Genomic DNA, 22,488 nt, shown 5'->3' on the forward strand with positions numbered 1-22,488 from the left:
CATACACAACCAGCTGTCAGGATGGCCGAGTGGTCTAAGGCGCCAGACTCAAGGAGTGTTTGTCCTTGCCTCTCTTGTGGCTCTGGAATTCTGGTCTCTCTTAAGGGGCGTGGGTTCAAATCCCACTCCTGACATCACTTTTTTCATCCTCACAGCATCACACTGCCTGCTCAGCTTGCCTGCAATTTGCACGTGCCTCCTTCAATTACTTCAATTCTACTGCCATTTGCCAACAAACACAAGGCACAGCTCCACAAACATGGCCTTTCCTCAGGAAACCTCACAAATCCTCAGCCTGTCCTTCCACATAATGCTTCAAATCACACTTCTGCCATCAACCATTTCCCACACTCCAATGCCAGCACTCTGACTAAATTATCTTTTGCCCCACCTCCTTGCTGCATTCCTCATTGCTTCCTAGCATTATGACTTGCAATCCCACTGCACGCACTGCTGCTTTTCACAAACAGGACAACACACTCAAAGAATCGCACTTCTTGCACACCAAAACCCCACTCAATTCTATTCTCTTACTTCGACAATTCCTTCCAATCCTATTTGCCGGGCTAACATTTTCCCTGAAGAAGGGGCACCACAGCCAAGCTCTTTCCTCATCAGCACGTCGACATTGCCAGACTTGATGCCTTTGGAGGCTGGCTCTCTCAGATTGCAATGTTCACACGAATGTTGATGGCCAAGCGCACAGTACCTGCACAGTGCCTTGTTTGCCCTCACAAAGGTAGGGAGATCCTGGTGATTTTCTTGGCAGCAGGGCTCCAATTAGCACTTGTCGCAATAATATATTGTGATGCAAAGAAAGGCATGGGAATGAGAGGCTGAAATGTCCTGCTTGGAACCATTATTGGATTGTGGTTATATTAGAAGGCCTTGGCTTTGAATGGCAGCTGTGTTGCTTGTCTTTGGTCAAGTTGAGCAAGAAAAAGTGTATGGGAAAAGGATGCAAAATGCAAGTTGTTGCACGAAAGATGTGTGTCTGATTGTTGTTTGCAGTGCTGGAACGATGAATTTCCTTGCCGGCACGGCCTGATAAGTCAAGTATGATTAACAAATGGTCTTCGAGTCATAGAGTCAATTGCGGCACAGAAGGAGGCCATTCTGCCCATCCAGCGTATGCCGGCTCTCCATAGAACAATCCACTCAGTCCCATAGCTCTAGACCTGAAAGTTTATTTTCTTCAAGTGCCCATCCAATTTTCTTTTGAAATCATACATTCACTCTGCTTCCAACACCTTCAAAGGCAGCGAGTTCCAGCTCATTACCAGTAGCTGGGTAAAAATGTTCTTCCTCATATTCCCCATACATCTCTTGCCCAAAACGTTCGATCTGTGTCCCCTAGTCCTTGTACCATCAGCTACTGGCAACACGTTTTCTTTGCCTGCCTTATCTCAAACGGTCATAATCTTTACACCTCAATCAAATCTCTCCGCAATTTCCGTTGCTCCTCTGAGAACAACCCCAGCTTCTGCAACCTAACCTTGCAGCTAAAATCGCTCATCCCTGGAACCATTCTGGTCAATCTCCTCTGTAACCTCTCACATCCAACCTAAAGCCTGATGACCAAAAGTGTACGCAATACTCCTGTTGTGGCCTGACCAGAGATTTATAAAGGTTCAGCATAACTTTGCTGCTTTTGTACTCAATGATTCTACTTAAGAAGCCCAAGATCCTCTATGTTTTGCTGCCCACACTCTCAATATGTCCTGCAACCTTCATAAATCTTTGCACATGCACCCCCAGGTTCCTCTGTCCTTGCACACTCTTTCCAACTGTGCCATTAAGTCTATATGAGCTCAGCCCATCCTTTCTGCCAAAATGCATCACCTCACACTTGTTGATATGAAATTCCATTTGCCACTTGTCTGCCCATTCTGCTAGGCTATCTATGTCGTCTTGAAGTCAATTTGTATCATGCTCACCGTTTGCCATTCCTCCAAATTTGGTATGATTGGCAAATTTTGAAATCTTCTGCTCAGTTGCAATATCCAAGTTATTTCTACATCACCAAAATAAACACCGCTAGTCCTATGACTGACCCTTGCGCAACACCACTGTCTACCATCCTCCAGTGTGAAAAGTAACGATTGGCCATGATGAGCTGTTTTGTGTCCTGAAAGCAATATTTTTGATCCAAGCTGAGACTGCCTGTTTCTGGTTTGTGTTTGCACAGAAGGAACAAATGTTATACAGCAGTTAGTGTAAACATTTGGAGCACACTTTCCAATACATACACAACCAGCTGTCAGGATGGCCGAGTGGTCTAAGGCGCCAGACTCAAGGAGTGTTTGTCCTTGCCTCTCTTGTGGCTCTGGAATTCTGGTCTCTCTTAAGGGGCGTGGGTTCAAATCCCACTCCTGACATCACTTTTTTCATCCTCACAGCATCACACTGCCTGCTCAGCTTGCCTGCAATTTGCACGTGCCTCCTTCAATTACTTCAATTCTACTGCCATTTGCCAACAAACACAAGGCACAGCTCCACAAACATGGCCTTTCCTCAGGAAACCTCACAAATCCTCAGCCTGTCCTTCCACATAATGCTTCAAATCACACTTCTGCCATCAACCATTTCCCACACTCCAATGCCAGCACTCTGACTAAATTATCTTTTGCCCCACCTCCTTGCTGCATTCCTCATTGCTTCCTAGCATTATGACTTGCAATCCCACTGCACGCACTGCTGCTTTTCACAAACAGGACAACACACTCAAAGAATCGCACTTCTTGCACACCAAAACCCCACTCAATTCTATTCTCTTACTTCGACAATTCCTTCCAATCCTATTTGCCGGGCTAACATTTTCCCTGAAGAAGGGGCACCACAGCCAAGCTCTTTCCTCATCAGCACGTCGACATTGCCAGACTTGATGCCTTTGGAGGCTGGCTCTCTCAGATTGCAATGTTCACACGAATGTTGATGGCCAAGCGCACAGTACCTGCACAGTGCCTTGTTTGCCCTCACAAAGGTAGGGAGATCCTGGTGATTTTCTTGGCAGCAGGGCTCCAATTAGCACTTGTCGCAATAATATATTGTGATGCAAAGAAAGGCATGGGAATGAGAGGCTGAAATGTCCTGCTTGGAACCATTATTGGATTGTGGTTATATTAGAAGGCCTTGGCTTTGAATGGCAGCTGTGTTGCTTGTCTTTGGTCAAGTTGAGCAAGAAAAAGTGTATGGGAAAAGGATGCAAAATGCAAGTTGTTGCACGAAAGATGTGTGTCTGATTGTTGTTTGCAGTGCTGGAACGATGAATTTCCTTGCCGGCACGGCCTGATAAGTCAAGTATGATTAACAAATGGTCTTCGAGTCATAGAGTCATTTGCGGCACAGAAGGAGGCCATTCTGCCCATCCAGCGTATGCCGGCTCTCCATAGAACAATCCACTCAGTCCCATAGCTCTAGACCTGAAAGTTTATTTTCTTCAAGTGCCCATCCAATTTTCTTTTGAAATCATACATTCACTCTGCTTCCAACACCTTCAAAGGCAGCGAGTTCCAGCTCATTACCAGTAGCTGGGTAAAAATGTTCTTCCTCATATTCCCCATACATCTCTTGCCCAAAACGTTCGATCTGTGTCCCCTAGTCCTTGTACCATCAGCTACTGGCAACACGTTTTCTTTGCCTGCCTTATCTCAAACGGTCATAATCTTTACACCTCAATCAAATCTCTCCGCAATTTCCGTTGCTCCTCTGAGAACAACCCCAGCTTCTGCAACCTAACCTTGCAGCTAAAATCGCTCATCCCTGGAACCATTCTGGTCAATCTCCTCTGTAACCTCTCACATCCAACCTAAAGCCTGATGACCAAAAGTGTACGCAATACTCCTGTTGTGGCCTGACCAGAGATTTATAAAGGTTCAGCATAACTTTGCTGCTTTTGTACTCAATGATTCTACTTAAGAAGCCCAAGATCCTCTATGTTTTGCTGCCCACACTCTCAATATGTCCTGCAACCTTCATAAATCTTTGCACATGCACCCCCAGGTTCCTCTGTCCTTGCACACTCTTTCCAACTGTGCCATTAAGTCTATATGAGCTCAGCCCATCCTTTCTGCCAAAATGCATCACCTCACACTTGTTGATATGAAATTCCATTTGCCACTTGTCTGCCCATTCTGCTAGGCTATCTATGTCGTCTTGAAGTCAATTTGTATCATGCTCACCGTTTGCCATTCCTCCAAATTTGGTATGATTGGCAAATTTTGAAATCTTCTGCTCAGTTGCAATATCCAAGTTATTTCTACATCTCCAAAATAAACACCGCTAGTCCTATGACTGACCCTTGCACAACACCACTGTCTACCATCCTCCAGTGTGAAAAGTAACCATTGACCATGATGAGCTGTTTTGTGTCCTGAAAGCAATATTTTTGATCCAAGCTGAGACTGCCTGTTTCTGGTTTGTGTTTGCACAGAAGGAACAAATGTTATACAGCAGTTAGTGTAAACATTTGGAGCACACTTTCCAATACAGATGTAACCAGCTGTCAGGATGGCCGAGTGGTCTAAGGCGCCTGACTCAAGGAGTGTTTGTCCTTGCCTCTCTTGTGGCTCTGGAATTCTGGTCTCTATTAAGGGGCGTGGGTTCAAATCCAACTCCTGACATCACTTTTTTCATCCACACAAAACCTCACAGCATCACACTGCCTGCTCAGCTTGCCTGCAATTTGCACGTGCCTCCTTCAATTACTTCAATTCTACTGCCATTTGCCAACAAACACAAGGCACAGCTCCACAAACATGGCCTTTCCTCAGGAAACCTCACAAATCCTCAGCCTGTCCTTCCACATAATGCTTCAAATCACACTTCTGCCATCAACCATTTCCCACACTCCAATGCCAGCACTCTGACTAAATTATCTTTTGCCCCACCTCCTTGCTGCATTCCTCATTGCTTCCTAGCATTATGACTTGCAATCCCACTGCACGCACTGCTGCTTTTCACAAACAGGACAACACACTCAAAGAATCGCACTTCTTGCACACCAAAACCCCACTCAATTCTATTCTCTTACTTCGACAATTCCTTCCAATCCTATTTGCCGGGCTAACATTTTCCCTGAAGAAGGGGCACCACAGCCAAGCTCTTTCCTCATCAGCACGTCGACATTGCCAGACTTGATGCCTTTGGAGGCTGGCTCTCTCAGATTGCAATGTTCACACGAATGTTGATGGCCAAGCGCACAGTACCTGCACAGTGCCTTGTTTGCCCTCACAAAGGTAGGGAGATCCTGGTGATTTTCTTGGCAGCAGGGCTCCAATTAGCACTTGTCACAATAATATATTGTGATGCAAAGAAAGGCATGGGAATGAGAGGCTGAAATGTCCTGCTTGGAACCATTATTGGATTGTGGTTATATTAGAAGGCCTTGGCTTTGAATGGCAGCTGTGTTGCTTGTCTTTGGTCAAGTTGAGCAAGAAAAAGTGTATGGGAAAAGGATGCAAAATGCAAGTTGTTGCACGAAAGATGTGTGTCTGATTGTTGTTTGCAGTGCTGGAACGATGAATTTCCTTGCCGGCACGGCCTGATAAGTCAAGTATGATTAACAAATGGTCTTCGAGTCATAGAGTCATTTGCGGCACAGAAGGAGGCCATTCTGCCCATCCAGCGTATGCCGGCTCTCCATAGAACAATCCACTCAGTCCCATAGCTCTAGACCTGAAAGTTTATTTTCTTCAAGTGCCCATCCAATTTTCTTTTGAAATCATACATTCACTCTGCTTCCAACACCTTCAAAGGCAGCGAATTCCAGCTCATTACCAGTAGCTGGGTAAAAATGTTCTTCCTCATATTCCCCATACATCTCTTGCCCAAAACTTTCGATCTGTGTCCCCTAGTCCTTGTACCATCAGCTACTGGCAACACGTTTTCTTTGCCTGCCTTATCTAAACGGTCATAATCTTTACACCTCAATCAAATCTCTCCGCAATTTCCGTTGCTCCTCTGAGAACAACCCCAGCTTCTGCAACCTAACCTTGCAGCTAAAATCGCTCATCCCTGGAACCATTCTGGTCAATCTCCTCTGTAACCTCTCACATCCAACCTAAAGCCTGATGACCAAAAGTGTACGCAATACTCCTGTTGTGGCCTGACCAGAGATTTATAAAGGTTCAGCATAACTTTGCTGCTTTTGTACTCAATGATTCTATTTAAGAAGCCCAAGATCCTCTATGTTTTGCTGCCCACACTCTCAATATGTCCTGCAACCTTCATAAATCTATGCACATGCACCCCCAGGTTCCTCTGTCCTTGCACACTCTTTCCAACTGTGCCATTAAGTCTATATGAGCTCAGCCCATCCTTTCTGCCAAAATGCATCACCTCACACTTGTTGATATGAAATTCCATTTGCCACTTGTCTGCCCATTCTGCTAGGCTATCTATGTCGTCTTGAAGTCAATTTGTATCATGCTCACCGTTTGCCATTCCTCCAAGTTTGGTATGATTGGCAAATTTTGAAATCTTCTGCTCAGTTGCAATATCTAAGTTATTTCTACATCTCCAAAATAAACACCGCTAGTCCTATGACTGACCCTTGCGCAACACCACTGTCTACCATCCTCCAGTGTGAAAAGTAACCATTGACCATGATGAGCTGTTTTGTGTCCTGAAAGCAATATTTTTGATCCAAGCTGAGACTGCCTGTTTCTGGTTTGTGTTTGCACAGAAGGAACAAATGTTATCCAGCAGTTAGTGTAAACATTTGGAGCACACTTTCCAATACAGACACAACCAGCTGTCAGGATGGCCGAGTGGTCTAAGGCGCCAGACTCAAGGAGTGTTTGTCCTTGCCTCTCTTGTGGCTCTGGAATTCTGGTCTCTCTTAAGGGGCGTGGGTTCAAATCCCACTCCTGACATCACTTTTTTCATCCACACAAAACCTCACAGCATCACACTGCCTGCTCAGCTTGCCTGCAATTTGCACGTGCCTCCTTCAATTACTTCAATTCTACTGCCATTTGCCAACAAACACAAGGCACAGCTCCACAAACATGGCCTTTCCTCAGGAAACCTCACAAATCCTCAGCCTGTCCTTCCACATAATGCTTCAAATCACACTTCTGCCATCAACCATTTCCCACACTCCAATGCCAGCACTCTGACTAAATTATCTTTTGCCCCACCTCCTTGCTGCATTCCTCATTGCTTCCTAGCATTATGACTTGCAATCCCACTGCTCGCACTGCTGCTTTTCACAAACAGGACAACACACTCAAAGAATCGCACTTCTTGCACACCAAAACCCCACTCTATTCTACTCTCTTACTTCGACAATTCCTTCCAATCCTATTTGCCGGGCTAACATTTTCCCTGAAGAAGGGGCACCACAGCCAAGCTCTTTCCTCATCAGCACGTCGACATTGCCAGACTTGATGCCTTTGGAGGCTGGCTCTCTCAGATTGCAATGTTCACACGAATGTTGATGGCCAAGCGCACAGTACCTGCACAGTGCCTTGTTTGCCCTCACAAAGGTAGGGAGATCCTGGTGATTTTCTTGGCAGCAGGGCTCCAATTAGCACTTGTCGCAATAATATATTGTGATGCAAAGAAAGGCATGGGAATGAGAGGCTGAAATGTCCTGCTTGGAACCATTATTGGATTGTGGTTATATTGGAAGGCCTTGGCTTTGAATGGCAGCTGTGTTGCTTGTCTTTGGTCAAGTTGAGCAAGAAAAAGTGTATGGGAAAAGGATGCAAAATGCAAGTTGTTGCACGAAAGATGTGTGTCTGATTGTTGTTTGCAGTGCTGGAACGATGAATTTCCTTGCCGGCACGGCCTGATAAGTCAAGTATGATTAACAAATGGTCTTCGAGTCATAGAGTCATTTGCGGCACAGAAGGAGGCCATTCTGCCCATCCAGCGTATGCCGGCTCTCCATAGAACAATCCACTCAGTCCCATAGCTCTAGACCTGAAAGTTTATTTTCTTCAAGTGCCCATCCAATTTTCTTTTGAAATCATACATTCACTCTGCTTCCAACACCTTCAAAGGCAGCGAGTTCCAGCTCATTACCAGTAGCTGGGTAAAAATGTTCTTCCTCATATTCCCCATACATCTCTTGCCCAAAACGTTCGATCTGTGTCCCCTAGTCCTTGTACCATCAACTACTGGCAACACGTTTTCTTTGCCTGCCTTATCTCAAACGGTCATAATCTTTACACCTCAATCAAATCTCTCCGCAATTTCCGTTGCTCCTCTGAGAACAACCCCAGCTTCTGCAACCTAACCTTGCAGCTAAAATCGCTCATCCCTGGAACCATTCTGGTCAATCTCCTCTGTAACCTCTCACATCCAACCTAAAGCCTGATGACCAAAAGTGTACGCAATACTCCTGTTGTGGCCTGACCAGAGATTTATAAAGGTTCAGCATAACTTTGCTGCTTTTGTACTCAATGATTCTACTTAAGAAGCCCAAGATCCTCTATGTTTTGCTGCCCACACTCTCAATATGTCCTGCAACCTTCATAAATCTTTGCACATGCACCCCCAGGTTCCTCTGTCCTTGCACACTCTTTCCAACTGTGCCATTAAGTCTATATGAGCTCAGCCCATCCTTTCTGCCAAAATGCATCACCTCACACTTGTTGATATGAAATTCCATTTGCCACTTGTCTGCCCATTCTGCTAGGCTATCTATGTCCTCTTGAAGTCAATTTGTATCATGCTCACCGTTTGCCATTCCTCCAAGTTTGGTATGATTGGCAAATTTTGAAATCTTCTGCTCAGTTGCAATATCCAAGTTATTTCTACATCTCCAAAATAAACACCGCTAGTCCTATGACTGACCCTTGCGCAACACCACTGTCTACCATCCTCCAGTGTGAAAAGTAACCATTGACCATGATGAGCTGTTTTGTGTCCTGAAAGCAATATTTTTGATCCAAGCTGAGACTGCCTGTTTCTGGTTTGTGTTTGCACAGAAGGAACAAATGTTATACAGCAGTTAGTGTAAACATTTGGAGCACACTTTCCAATACAGATGTAACCAGCTGTCAGGATGGCCGAGTGGTCTAAGGCGCCTGACTCAAGGAGTGTTTGTCCTTGCCTCTCTTGTGGCTCTGGAATTCTGGTCTCTCTTAAGGGGCGTGGGTTCAAATCCAACTCCTGACATCACTTTTTTCATCCACACAAAACCTCACAGCATCACACTGCCTGCTCAGCTTGCCTGCAATTTGCACGTGCCTCCTTCAATTACTTCAATTCTACTGCCATTTGCCAACAAACACAAGGCACAGCTCCACAAACATGGCCTTTCCTCAGGAAACCTCACAAATCCTCAGCCTGTCCTTCCACATAATGCTTCAAATCACACTTCTGCCATCAACCATTTCCCACACTCCAATGCCAGCACTCTGACTAAATTATCTTTTGCCCCACCTCCTTGCTGCATTCCTCATTGCTTCCTAGCATTATGACTTGCAATCCCACTGCACGCACTGCTGCTTTTCACAAACAGGACAACACACTCAAAGAATCGCACTTCTTGCACACCAAAACCCCACTCAATTCTATTCTCTTACTTCGACAATTCCTTCCAATCCTATTTGCCGGGCTAACATTTTCCCTGAAGAAGGGGCACCACAGCCAAGCTCTTTCCTCATCAGCACGTCGACATTGCCAGACTTGATGCCTTTGGAGGCTGGCTCTCTCAGATTGCAATGTTCACACGAATGTTGATGGCCAAGCGCACAGTACCTGCACAGTGCCTTGTTTGCCCTCACAAAGGTAGGGAGATCCTGGTGATTTTCTTGGCAGCAGGGCTCCAATTAGCACTTGTCACAATAATATATTGTGATGCAAAGAAAGGCATGGGAATGAGAGGCTGAAATGTCCTGCTTGGAACCATTATTGGATTGTGGTTATATTAGAAGGCCTTGGCTTTGAATGGCAGCTGTGTTGCTTGTCTTTGGTCAAGTTGAGCAAGAAAAAGTGTATGGGAAAAGGATGCAAAATGCAAGTTGTTGCACGAAAGATGTGTGTCTGATTGTTGTTTGCAGTGCTGGAACGATGAATTTCCTTGCCGGCACGGCCTGATAAGTCAAGTATGATTAACAAATGGTCTTCGAGTCATAGAGTCATTTGCAGCACAGAAGGAGGCCATTCTGCCCATCCAGCGTATGCCGGCTCTCCATAGAACAATCCACTCAGTCCCATAGCTCTAGACCTGAAAGTTTATTTTCTTCAAGTGCCCATCCAATTTTCTTTTGAAATCATACATTCACTCTGCTTCCAACACCTTCAAAGGCAGCGAATTCCAGCTCATTACCAGTAGCTGGGTAAAAATGTTCTTCCTCATATTCCCCATACATCTCTTGCCCAAAACTTTCGATCTGTGTCCCCTAGTCCTTGTACCATCAGCTACTGGCAACACGTTTTCTTTGCCTGCCTTATCTAAACGGTCATAATCTTTACACCTCAATCAAATCTCTCCGCAATTTCCGTTGCTCCTCTGAGAACAACCCCAGCTTCTGCTACCTAACCTTGCAGCTAAAATCGCTCATCCCTGGAACCATTCTGGTCAATCTCCTCTGTAACCTCTCACATCCAACCTAAAGCCTGATGACCAAAAGTGTACGCAATACTCCTGTTGTGGCCTGACCAGAGATTTATAAAGGTTCAGCATAACTTTGCTGCTTTTGTACTCAATGATTCTATTTAAGAAGCCCAAGATCCTCTATGTTTTGCTGCCCACACTCTCAATATGTCCTGCAACCTTCATAAATCTATGCACATGCACCCCCAGGTTCCTCTGTCCTTGCACACTCTTTCCAACTGTGCCATTAAGTCTATTTGAGCTCAGCCCATCCTTTCTGCCAAAATGCATCACCTCACACTTGTTGATATGAAATTCCATTTGCCACTTGTCTGCCCATTCTGCTAGGCTATCTATGTCGTCTTGAAGTCAATTTGTATCATGCTCACCGTTTGCCATTCCTCCAAGTTTGGTATGATTGGCAAATTTTGAAATCTTCTGCTCAGTTGCAATATCTAAGTTATTTCTACATCTCCAAAATAAACACCGCTAGTCCTATGACTGACCCTTGCGCAACACCACTGTCTACCATCCTCCAGTGTGAAAAGTAACCATTGACCATGATGAGCTGTTTTGTGTCCTGAAAGCAATATTTTTGATCCAAGCTGAGACTGCCTGTTTCTGGTTTGTGTTTGCACAGAAGGAACAAATGTTATCCAGCAGTTAGTGTAAACATTTGGAGCACACTTTCCAATACAGACACAACCAGCTGTCAGGATGGCCGAGTGGTCTAAGGCGCCAGACTCAAGGAGTGTTTGTCCTTGTCTCTCTTGTGGCTCTGGAATTCTGGTCTCTCTTAAGGGGCGTGGGTTCAAATCCCACTCCTGACATCACTTTTTTCATCCACACAAAACCTCACAGCATCACACTGCCTGCTCAGCTTGCCTGCAATTTGCACGTGCCTCCTTCAATTACTTCAATTCTACTGCCATTTGCCAACAAACACAAGGCACAGCTCCACAAACATGGCCTTTCCTCAGGAAACCTCACAAATCCTCAGCCTGTCCTTCCACATAATGCTTCAAATCACACTTCTGCCATCAACCATTTCCCACACTCCAATGCCAGCACTCTGACTAAATTATCTTTTGCCCCACCTCCTTGCTGCATTCCTCATTGCTTCCTAGCATTATGACTTGCAATCCCACTGCTCGCACTGCTGCTTTTCACAAACAGGACAACACACTCAAAGAATCGCACTTCTTGCACACCAAAACCCCACTCTATTCTACTCTCTTACTTCGACAATTCCTTCCAATCCTATTTGCCGGGCTAACATTTTCCCTGAAGAAGGGGCACCACAGCCAAGCTCTTTCCTCATCAGCACGTCGACATTGCCAGACTTGATGCCTTTGGAGGCTGGCTCTCTCAGATTGCAATGTTCACACGAATGTTGATGGCCAAGCGCACAGTACCTGCACAGTGCCTTGTTTGCCCTCACAAAGGTAGGGAGATCCTGGTGATTTTCTTGGCAGCAGGGCTCCAATTAGCACTTGTCGCAATAATATATTGTGATGCAAAGAAAGGCATGGGAATGAGAGGCTGAAATGTCCTGCTTGGAACCATTATTGGATTGTGGTTATATTAGAAGGCCTTGGCTTTGAATGGCAGCTGTGTTGCTTGTCTTTGGTCAAGTTGAGCAAGAAAAAGTGTATGGGAAAAGGATGCAAAATGCAAGTTGTTGCACGAAAGATGTGTGTCTGATTGTTGTTTGCAGTGCTGGAACGATGAATTTCCTTGCCGGCACGGCCTGATAAGTCAAGTATGATTAACAAATGGTCTTCGAGTCATAGAGTCATTTGCGGCACAGAAGGAGGCCATTCTGCCCATCCAGCGTATGCCGGCTCTCCATAGAACAATCCACTCAGTCCCATAGCTCTAGACCTGAAAGTTTATTTTCTTCAAGTGCCCATCCAATTTTCTTTTGAAATCATACATTCACTCTGCTTCCAACACCTTCAAAGGCAGCGAGTTCCAGCTCATTACCAGTAGATGGGTAAAAATGTTCTTCCTCATATTCCCCATACATCTCTTGCCCAAAACGTTCGATCTGTGTCCCCTAGTCCTTGTACCATCAGCTACTGGGAACACGTTTTCTTTGCCTGCCTTATCTAAACGGTCATAATCTTTACACCTCAATCAAATCTCTCCGCAATTTCCGTTGCTCCTCTGAGAACAACCCCAGCTTCTGCAACCTAACCTTGCAGCTAAAATCGCTCATCCCTGGAACCATTCTGGTCAATCTCCTCTGTAACCTCTCACATCCAACCTAAAGCCTGATGACCAAAAGTGTACGCAATACTCCTGTTGTGGCCTGACCAGAGATTTATAAAGGTTCAGCATAACTTTGCTGCTTTTGTACTCAATGATTCTATTTAAGAAGCCCAAGATCCTCTATGTTTTGCTGCCCACACTCTCAATATGTCCTGCAACCTTCATAAATCTATGCACATGCACCCCCAGGTTCCTCTGTCCTTGCACACTCTTTCCAACTGTGCCATTAAGTCTATATGAGCTCAGCCCATCCTTTCTGCCAAAATGCATCACCTCACACTTGTTGATATGAAATTCCATTTGCCACTTGTCTGCCCATTCTGCTAGGCTATCTATGTCGTCTTGAAGTCAATTTGTATCATGCTCACCGTTTGCCATTCCTCCAAGTTTGGTATGATTGGCAAATTTTGAAATCTTCTGCTCAGTTGCAATATCCAAGTTATTTCTACATCTCCAAAATAAACACCGCTAGTCCTATGACTGACCCTTGCGCAACACCACTGTCTACCATCCTCCAGTGTGAAAAGTAACGATTGACCATGATGAGCTGTTTTGTGTCCTGAAAGCAATATTTTTGATCCAAGCTGAGACTGCCTGTTTCTGGTTTGTGTTTGCACAGAAGGAACAAATGTTATACAGCAGTTAGTGTAAACATTTGGAGCACACTTTCCAATAAAGACGCAACCAGCTGTCAGGATGGCCGAGTGGTCTAAGGCGCCAGACTCAAGGAGTGTTTGTCCTTGCCTCTCTTGTGGCTCTGGAATTCTGGTCTCTATTAAGGGGCGTGGGTTCAAATCCCACTCCTGACATCACTTTTTTCATCCACACAAAACCTCACAGCATCACACTGCCTGCTCAGCTTGCCTGCAATTTGCACATGCCTCCTTCAATTACTTCAATTCTACTGCCATTTGCCAACAAACACAAGGCACAGCTCCACAAACATGGCCTTTTCTCAGGAAACCTCACAAATCCTCAGCCTGTCCTTCCACATAATGCTTCAAATCACACTTCTGCCATCAACCATTTCCCACACTCCAATGCCAGCACTCTGACTAAATTATCTTTTGCCCCACCTCTTTGCTGCATTCCTCATTGCTTCCTAGCATTATGACTTGCAATCCCACTGCACGCACTGCTGCTTTTCACAAACAGGACAACACACTCAAAGAATCGCACTTCTTGCACACCAAAACCCCACTCAATTCTACTCTCTTACTTCGACAATTCCTTCCAATCCTATTTGCCGGGCTAACATTTTCCCTGAAGAAGGGGCACCACAGCCAAGCTCTTTCCTCATCAGCACGTCGACATTGCCAGACTTGATGCCTTTGGAGGCTGGCTCTCTCAGATTGCAATGTTCACACGAATGTTGATGGCCAAGCACACAGTACCTGCACAGTGCCTTGTTTGCCCTCACAAAGGTAGGGAGATACTGGTGATTTTCTTGGCAGCAGGGCTCCAATTAGCACTTGTCGCAATAATATATTGTGATGCAAAGAAAGGCATGGGAATGAGAGGCTGAAATGTCCTGCTTGGAACCATTATTGGATTGTGGTTATATTAGAAGGCCTTGTCTTTGAATGGCAGCTGTGTTGCTTGTCTTTTGTCAAGTTGAGCAAGAAAAAGTGTATGGGAAAATGATGCAAAATGCAAGTTGTTGCACGAAAGATGTGTGTCTGATTGTTGTTTGCAGTGCTGGAACGATGAATTTCCTTGCCGGCACGGCCTGATAAGTCAAGTATGATTAACAAATGGTCTTCGAGTCATAGAGTCATTTGCGGCAGAGAAGGAGGCCATTCTGCCCATCCAGCGTATGCCGGCTCTCCATAGAACAATCCACTCAGTCCCATAGCTCTAGACCTGAAAGTTTATTTTCTTCAAGTGCCCATCCAATTTTCTTTTGAAATCATACATTCACTCTGCTTCCAACACCTTCAAAGGCAGCGAGTTCCAGCTCATTACCAGTAGCTGGGTAAAAATGTTCTTCCTCATATTCCCCATACATCTCTTGCCCAAAACTTTCGATCTGTGTCCCCTAGTCCTTGTACCATCAGCTACTGGCAACACGTTTTCTTTGCCTGCCTTATCTCAAACGGTCATAATCTTTACACCTCAATCAAATCTCTCCGCAATTTCCGTTGCTCCTCTGAGAACAACCCCAGCTTCTGCAACCTAACCTTGCAGCTAAAATCGCTCATCCCTGGAACCATTCTGGTCAATCTCCTCTGTAACCTCTCACATCCAACCTAAAGCCTGATGACCAAAAGTGTACGCAATACTCCTGTTGTGGCCTGACCAGAGATTTATAAAGGTTCAGCATAACTTTGCTGCTTTTGTACTCAATGATTCTACTTAAGAAGCCCAAGATCCTCTATGTTTTGCTGCCCACACTCTCAATATGTCCTGCAACCTTCATAAATCTTTGCACATGCACCCCCAGGTTCCTCTGTCCTTGCACACTCTTTCCAACTGTGCCATTAAGTCTATATGAGCTCAGCCCATCCTTTCTGCCAAAATGCATCACCTCACACTTGTTGATATGAAATTCCATTTGCCACTTGTCTGCCCATTCTGCTAGGCTATCTATGTCGTCTTGAAGTCAATTTGTATCATGCTCACCGTTTGCCATTCCTCCAAGTTTGGTATGATTGGCAAATTTTGAAATCTTCTGCTCAGTTGCAATATCCAAGTTATTTCTACATCACCAAAATAAACACCGCTAGTCCTATGACTGACCCTTGCGCAACACCACTGTCTACCATCCTCCAGTGTGAAAAGTAACCATTGACCATGATGAGCTGTTTTGTGTCCTGAAAGCAATATTTTTGATCCAAGCTGAGACTGCCTGTTTCTGGTTTGTGTTTGCACAGAAGGAACAAATGTTATACAGCAGTTAGTGTAAACATTTGGAGCACACTTTCCAATACAGACGCAACTAGCTGTCAGGATGGCCGAGTGTCTAAGGCGCCAGACTCAAGGAGTGTTTGTCCTTGCCTCTCTTGTGGCTCTGGAATTCTGGTCTTTATTAAGGGGCGTGGGTTCAAATCCCACTCCTGACATCACCTTTTTCATCCACACAAAACCTCACAGCATCACACTGCCTGCTCAGCTTGCCTGCAATTTGCACGTGCCTCCTTCAATTACTTCAATTCTACTGCCATTTGCCAACAAACACAAGGCACAGCTCCACAAACATGGCCTTTCCTCAGGAAACCTCACAAATCCTCAGCCTGTCCTTCCACATAATGCTTCAAATCACACTTCTGCCATCAACCATTTCCCACACTCCAATGCCAGCACTCTGACTAAATTATCTTTTGCCCCACCTCCTTGCTGCATTCCTCATTGCTTCCTAGCATTATGACTTGCAATCCCACTGCACGCACTGCTGCTTTTCACAAACAGGACAACACACTCAAAGAATCGCACTTCTTGCACACCAAAACCCCACTCAATTCTACTCTCTTACTTCGACAATTCCTTCCAATCCTATTTGCCGGGCTAACATTTTCCCTGAAGAAGGGGCACCACAGCCAAGCTCTTTCCTCATCAGCACGTCGACATTGCCAGACTTGATGCCTTTGGAGGCTGGCTCTCTCAGATTGCAATGTTCACACGAATGTTGATGGCCAAGCGCACAGTACCTGCACAGTGCCTTGTTTGCCCTCACAAAGGTAGGGAGATCCTGGTGATTTTCTTGGCAGCAGGGCTCCAATTAGCACTTGTCGCAATAATATATTGTGATGCAAAGAAAGGCATGGGAATGAGAGGCTGAAATGTCCTGCTTGGAACCATTATTGGATTGTGGTTATATTAGAAGGCCTTGTCTTTGAATGGCAGCTGTGTTGCTTGTCTTTTGTCAAGTTGAGCAAGAAAAAGTGTATGGGAAAAGGATGCAAAATGCAAGTTGTTGCACGAAAGATGTGTGTCTGATTGTTGTTTGCAGTGCTGGAACGATGAATTTCCTTGCCGGCACGGCCTGATAAGTCAAGTATGATTAACAAATGGTCTTCGAGTCATAGAGTCATTTGCGGCACAGAAGGAGGCCATTCTGCCCATCCAGCGTATGCCGGCTCTCCATAGAACAAACCACTCAGTCCCATAGCTCTAGACCTGAAAGTTTATTTTCTTCAAGTGCCCATCCAATTTTCTTTTGAAATCATACATTCACTCTGCTTCCAACACCTTCAAAGGCAGCGAGTTCCAGCTCATTACCAGTAGCTGGGTAAAAATGTTCTTCCTCATATTCCCCATACATCTCTTGCCCAAAACTTTCGATCTGTGTCCCCTAGTCCTTGTACCATCAGCTACTGGCAACACGTTTTCTTTGCCTGCCTTATCTCAAACGGTCATAATCTTTACACCTCAATCAAATCTCTCCGCAATTTCCGTTGCTCCTCTGAGAACAACCCCAGCTTCTGCAACCTAACCTTGCAGCTAAAATCGCTCATCCCTGGAACCATTCTGGTCAATCTCCTCTGTAACCTCTCACATCCAACCTAAAGCCTGATGACCAAAAGTGTACGCAATACTCCTGTTGTGGCCTGACCAGAGATTTATAAAGGTTCAGCATAACTTTGCTGCTTTTGTACTCAATGATTCTACTTAAGAAGCCCAAGATCCTCTATGTTTTGCTGCCCACACTCTCAATATGTCCTGCAACCTTCATAAATCTTTGCACATGCACCCCCAGGTTCCTCTGTCCTTGCACACTCTTTCCAACTGTGCCATTAAGTCTATATGAGCTCAGCCCATCCTTTCTGCCAAAATGCATCACCTCACACTTGTTGATATGAAATTCCATTTGCCACTTGTCTGCCCATTCTGCTAGGCTATCTATGTCGTCTTGAAGTCAATTTGTATCATGCTCACCGTTTGCCATTCCTCCAAGTTTGGTATGATTGGCAAATTTTGAAATCTTCTGCTCAGTTGCAATATCCAAGTTATTTCTACATCACCAAAATAAACACCGCTAGTCCTATGACTGACCCTTGCGCAACACCACTGTCTACCATCCTCCAGTGTGAAAAGTAACGATTGACCATGATGAGCTGTTTTGTGTCCTGAAAGCAATATTTTTGATCCAAGCTGAGACTGCCTGTTTCTGGTTTGTGTTTGCACAGAAGGAACAAATGTTATACAGCAGTTAGTGTAAACATTTGGAGCACACTTTCCAATACATACACAACCAGCTGTCAGGATGGCCGAGTGGTCTAAGGCGCCAGACTCAAGGAGTGTTTGTCCTTGCCTCTCTTGTGGCTCTGGAATTCTGGTCTCTCTTAAGGGGCGTGGGTTCAAATCCCACTCCTGACATCACTTTTTTCATCCTCACAGCATCACACTGCCTGCTCAGCTTGCCTGCAATTTGCACGTGCCTCCTTCAATTACTTCAATTCTACTGCCATTTGCCAACAAACACAAGGCACAGCTCCACAAACATGGCCTTTCCTCAGGAAACCTCACAAATCCTCAGCCTGTCCTTCCACATAATGCTTCAAATCACACTTCTGCCATCAACCATTTCCCACACTCCAATGCCAGCACTCTGACTAAATTATCTTTTGCCCCACCTCCTTGCTGCATTCCTCATTGCTTCCTAGCATTATGACTTGCAATCCCACTGCACGCACTGCTGCTTTTCACAAACAGGACAACACACTCAAAGAATCGCACTTCTTGCACACCAAAACCCCACTCAATTCTATTCTCTTACTTCGACAATTCCTTCCAATCCTATTTGCCGGGCTAACATTTTCCCTGAAGAAGGGGCACCACAGCCAAGCTCTTTCCTCATCAGCACGTCGACATTGCCAGACTTGATGCCTTTGGAGGCTGGCTCTCTCAGATTGCAATGTTCACACGAATGTTGATGGCCAAGCGCACAGTACCTGCACAGTGCCTTGTTTGCCCTCACAAAGGTAGGGAGATCCTGGTGATTTTCTTGGCAGCAGGGCTCCAATTAGCACTTGTCGCAATAATATATTGTGATGCAAAGAAAGGCATGGGAATGAGAGGCTGAAATGTCCTGCTTGGAACCATTATTGGATTGTGGTTATATTAGAAGGCCTTGGCTTTGAATGGCAGCTGTGTTGCTTGTCTTTGGTCAAGTTGAGCAAGAAAAAGTGTATGGGAAAAGGATGCAAAATGCAAGTTGTTGCACGAAAGATGTGTGTCTGATTGTTGTTTGCAGTGCTGGAACGATGAATTTCCTTGCCGGCACGGCCTGATAAGTCAAGTATGATTAACAAATGGTCTTCGAGTCATAGAGTCATTTGCGGCACAGAAGGAGGCCATTCTGCCCATCCAGCGTATGCCGGCTCTCCATAGAACAATCCACTCAGTCCCATAGCTCTAGACCTGAAAGTTTATTTTCTTCAAGTGCCCATCCAATTTTCTTTTGAAATCATACATTCACTCTGCTTCCAACACCTTCAAAGGCAGCGAGTTCCAGCTCATTACCAGTAGCTGGGTAAAAATGTTCTTCCTCATATTCCCCATACATCTCTTGCCCAAAACGTTCGATCTGTGTCCCCTAGTCCTTGTACCATCAGCTACTGGCAACACGTTTTCTTTGCCTGCCTTATCTCAAACGGTCATAATCTTTACACCTCAATCAAATCTCTCCGCAATTTCCGTTGCTCCTCTGAGAACAACCCCAGCTTCTGCAACCTAACCTTGCAGCTAAAATCGCTCATCCCTGGAACCATTCTGGTCAATCTCCTCTGTAACCTCTCACATCCAACCTAAAGCCTGATGACCAAAAGTGTACGCAATACTCCTGTTGTGGCCTGACCAGAGATTTATAAAGGTTCAGCATAACTTTGCTGCTTTTGTACTCAATGATTCTACTTAAGAAGCCCAAGATCCTCTATGTTTTGCTGCCCACACTCTCAATATGTCCTGCAACCTTCATAAATCTTTGCACATGCACCCCCAGGTTCCTCTGTCCTTGCACACTCTTTCCAACTGTGCCATTAAGTCTATATGAGCTCAGCCCATCCTTTCTGCCAAAATGCATCACCTCACACTTGTTGATATGAAATTCCATTTGCCACTTGTCTGCCCATTCTGCTAGGCTATCTATGTCGTCTTGAAGTCAATTTGTATCATGCTCACCGTTTGCCATTCCTCCAAATTTGGTATGATTGGCAAATTTTGAAATCTTCTGCTCAGTTGCAATATCCAAGTTATTTCTACATCTCCAAAATAAACACCGCTAGTCCTATGACTGACCCTTGCACAACACCACTGTCTACCATCCTCCAGTGTGAAAAGTAACGATTGACCATGATGAGCTGTTTTGTGTCCTGAAAGCAATATTTTTGATCCAAGCTGAGACTGCCTGTTTCTGGTTTGTGTTTGCACAGAAGGAACAAATGTTATACAGCAGTTAGTGTAAACATTTGGAGCACACTTTCCAATACAGACGCAACCAGCTGTCAGGATGGCCGAGTGGTCTAAGGCGCCAGACTCAAGGAGTGTTTGTCCTTGCCTCTCTTGTGGCTCTGGAATTCTGGTCTCTCTTAAGGGGCGTGGGTTCAAATCCCACTCCTGACATCACTTTTTTCATCCACACAAAACCTCACAGCATCACACTGCCTGCTCAGCTTGCCTGCAATTTGCACGTGCCTCCTTCAATTACTTCAATTCTACTGCCATTTGCCAACAAACACAAGGCACAGCTCCACAAACATGGCCTTTCCTCAGGAAACCTCACAAATCCTCAGCCTGTCCTTCCACATAATGCTTCAAATCACACTTCTGCCATCAACCATTTCCCACACTCCAATGCCAGCACTCTGACTAAATTATCTTTTGCCCCACCTCCTTGCTGCATTCCTCATTGCTTCCTAGCATTATGACTTGCAATCCCACTGCACGCACTGCTGCTTTTCACAAACAGGACAACACACTCAAAGAATCGCACTTCTTGCACACCAAAACCCCACTCAATTCTATTCTCTTACTTCGACAATTCCTTCCAATCCTATTTGCCGGGCTAACATTTTCCCTGAAGAAGGGGCACCACAGCCAAGCTCTTTCCTCATCAGCACGTCGACATTGCCAGACTTGATGCCTTTGGAGGCTGGCTCTCTCAGATTGCAATGTTCACACGAATGTTGATGGCCAAGCGCACAGTACCTGCACAGTGCCTTGTTTGCCCTCACAAAGGTAGGGAGATCCTGGTGATTTTCTTGGCAGCAGGGCTCCAATTAGCACTTGTCGCAATAATATATTGTGATGCAAAGAAAGGCATGGGAATGAGAGGCTGAAATGTCCTGCTTGGAACCATTATTGGATTGTGGTTATATTAGAAGGCCTTGGCTTTGAATGGCAGCTGTGTTGCTTGTCTTTGGTCAAGTTGAGCAAGAAAAAGTGTATGGGAAAAGGATGCAAAATGCAAGTTGTTGCACGAAAGATGTGTGTCTGATTGTTGTTTGCAGTGCTGGAACGATGAATTTCCTTGCCGGCACGGCCTGATAAGTCAAGTATGATTAACAAATGGTCTTCGAGTCATAGAGTCATTTGCGGCACAGAAGGAGGCCATTCTGCCCATCCAGCGTATGCCGGCTCTCCATAGAACAATCCACTCAGTCCCATAGCTCTAGACCTGAAAGTTTATTTTCTTCAAGTGCCCATCCAATTTTCTTTTGAAATCATACATTCACTCTGCTTCCAACACCTTCAAAGGCAGCGAGTTCCAGCTCATTACCAGTAGCTGGGTAAAAATGTTCTTCCTCATATTCCCCATACATCTCTTGCCCAAAACGTTCGATCTGTGTCCCCTAGTCCTTGTACCATCAGCTACTGGCAACACGTTTTCTTTGCCTGCCTTATCTCAAACGGTCATAATCTTTACACCTCAATCAAATCTCTCCGCAATTTCCGTTGCTCCTCTGAGAACAACCCCAGCTTCTGCAACCTAACCTTGCAGCTAAAATCGCTCATCCCTGGAACCATTCTGGTCAATCTCCTCTGTAACCTCTCACATCCAACCTAAAGCCTGATGACCAAAAGTGTACGCAATACTCCTGTTGTGGCCTGACCAGAGATTTATAAAGGTTCAGCATAACTTTGCTGCTTTTGTACTCAATGATTCTACTTAAGAAGCCCAAGATCCTCTATGTTTTGCTGCCCACACTCTCAATATGTCCTGCAACCTTCATAAATCTTTGCACATGCACCCCCAGGTTCCTCTGTCCTTGCACACTCTTTCCAACTGTGCCATTAAGTCTATATGAGCTCAGCCCATCCTTTCTGCCAAAATGCATCACCTCACACTTGTTGATATGAAATTCCATTTGCCACTTGTCTGCCCATTCTGCTAGGCTATCTATGTCGTCTTGAAGTCAATTTGTATCATGCTCACCGTTTGCCATTCCTCCAAATTTGGTATGATTGGCAAATTTTGAAATCTTCTGCTCAGTTGCAATATCCAAGTTATTTCTACATCTCCAAAATAAACACCGCTAGTCCTATGACTGACCCTTGCACAACACCACTGTCTACCATCCTCCAGTGTGAAAAGTAACGATTGACCATGATGAGCTGTTTTGTGTCCTGAAAGCAATATTTTTGATCCAAGCTGAGACTGCCTGTTTCTGGTTTGTGTTTGCACAGAAGGAACAAATGTTATACAGCAGTTAGTGTAAACATTT

At 45.1% G+C, this 22,488-nt stretch overlaps 10 non-coding genes across 10 annotated transcripts; all 10 read left to right on the forward strand.

Moving 5' to 3' along the window:
- Positions 1 to 15: 15 nt before the first annotated feature.
- Positions 16 to 134, forward strand: trnal-caa (transfer RNA leucine (anticodon CAA)). The gene is made up of 2 exons: positions 16 to 53; positions 89 to 134. It is a non-coding gene; the product is annotated as a tRNA-Leu (tRNA).
- Positions 135 to 2,259: 2,125 nt separating this feature from the next.
- trnal-caa (transfer RNA leucine (anticodon CAA)) lies at positions 2,260 to 2,378 on the forward strand. Its single transcript has 2 exons — positions 2,260 to 2,297; positions 2,333 to 2,378. It is a non-coding gene; the product is annotated as a tRNA-Leu (tRNA).
- Positions 2,379 to 4,503: 2,125 nt separating this feature from the next.
- trnal-caa (transfer RNA leucine (anticodon CAA)) lies at positions 4,504 to 4,622 on the forward strand. The gene is made up of 2 exons: positions 4,504 to 4,541; positions 4,577 to 4,622. It is a non-coding gene; the product is annotated as a tRNA-Leu (tRNA).
- A 2,134-nt stretch (positions 4,623 to 6,756) lies between these two features.
- trnal-caa (transfer RNA leucine (anticodon CAA)) lies at positions 6,757 to 6,875 on the forward strand. Its single transcript has 2 exons — positions 6,757 to 6,794; positions 6,830 to 6,875. It is a non-coding gene; the product is annotated as a tRNA-Leu (tRNA).
- A 2,135-nt stretch (positions 6,876 to 9,010) lies between these two features.
- Positions 9,011 to 9,129, forward strand: trnal-caa (transfer RNA leucine (anticodon CAA)). The gene is made up of 2 exons: positions 9,011 to 9,048; positions 9,084 to 9,129. It is a non-coding gene; the product is annotated as a tRNA-Leu (tRNA).
- A 2,134-nt stretch (positions 9,130 to 11,263) lies between these two features.
- trnal-caa (transfer RNA leucine (anticodon CAA)) lies at positions 11,264 to 11,382 on the forward strand. The gene is made up of 2 exons: positions 11,264 to 11,301; positions 11,337 to 11,382. It is a non-coding gene; the product is annotated as a tRNA-Leu (tRNA).
- Positions 11,383 to 13,516: 2,134 nt separating this feature from the next.
- Positions 13,517 to 13,635, forward strand: trnal-caa (transfer RNA leucine (anticodon CAA)). Its single transcript has 2 exons — positions 13,517 to 13,554; positions 13,590 to 13,635. It is a non-coding gene; the product is annotated as a tRNA-Leu (tRNA).
- A 2,135-nt stretch (positions 13,636 to 15,770) lies between these two features.
- Positions 15,771 to 15,888, forward strand: trnal-caa (transfer RNA leucine (anticodon CAA)). Its single transcript has 2 exons — positions 15,771 to 15,807; positions 15,843 to 15,888. It is a non-coding gene; the product is annotated as a tRNA-Leu (tRNA).
- A 2,135-nt stretch (positions 15,889 to 18,023) lies between these two features.
- Positions 18,024 to 18,142, forward strand: trnal-caa (transfer RNA leucine (anticodon CAA)). The gene is made up of 2 exons: positions 18,024 to 18,061; positions 18,097 to 18,142. It is a non-coding gene; the product is annotated as a tRNA-Leu (tRNA).
- A 2,125-nt stretch (positions 18,143 to 20,267) lies between these two features.
- Positions 20,268 to 20,386, forward strand: trnal-caa (transfer RNA leucine (anticodon CAA)). Its single transcript has 2 exons — positions 20,268 to 20,305; positions 20,341 to 20,386. It is a non-coding gene; the product is annotated as a tRNA-Leu (tRNA).
- The last annotated feature ends 2,102 nt before the right edge of the window (positions 20,387 to 22,488 follow it).

This window comes from Heterodontus francisci, chromosome 23, assembly GCF_036365525.1.
Source record: "Heterodontus francisci isolate sHetFra1 chromosome 23, sHetFra1.hap1, whole genome shotgun sequence".
In the NCBI taxonomy this organism is placed as follows: domain Eukaryota; kingdom Metazoa; phylum Chordata; class Chondrichthyes; order Heterodontiformes; family Heterodontidae; genus Heterodontus; species Heterodontus francisci.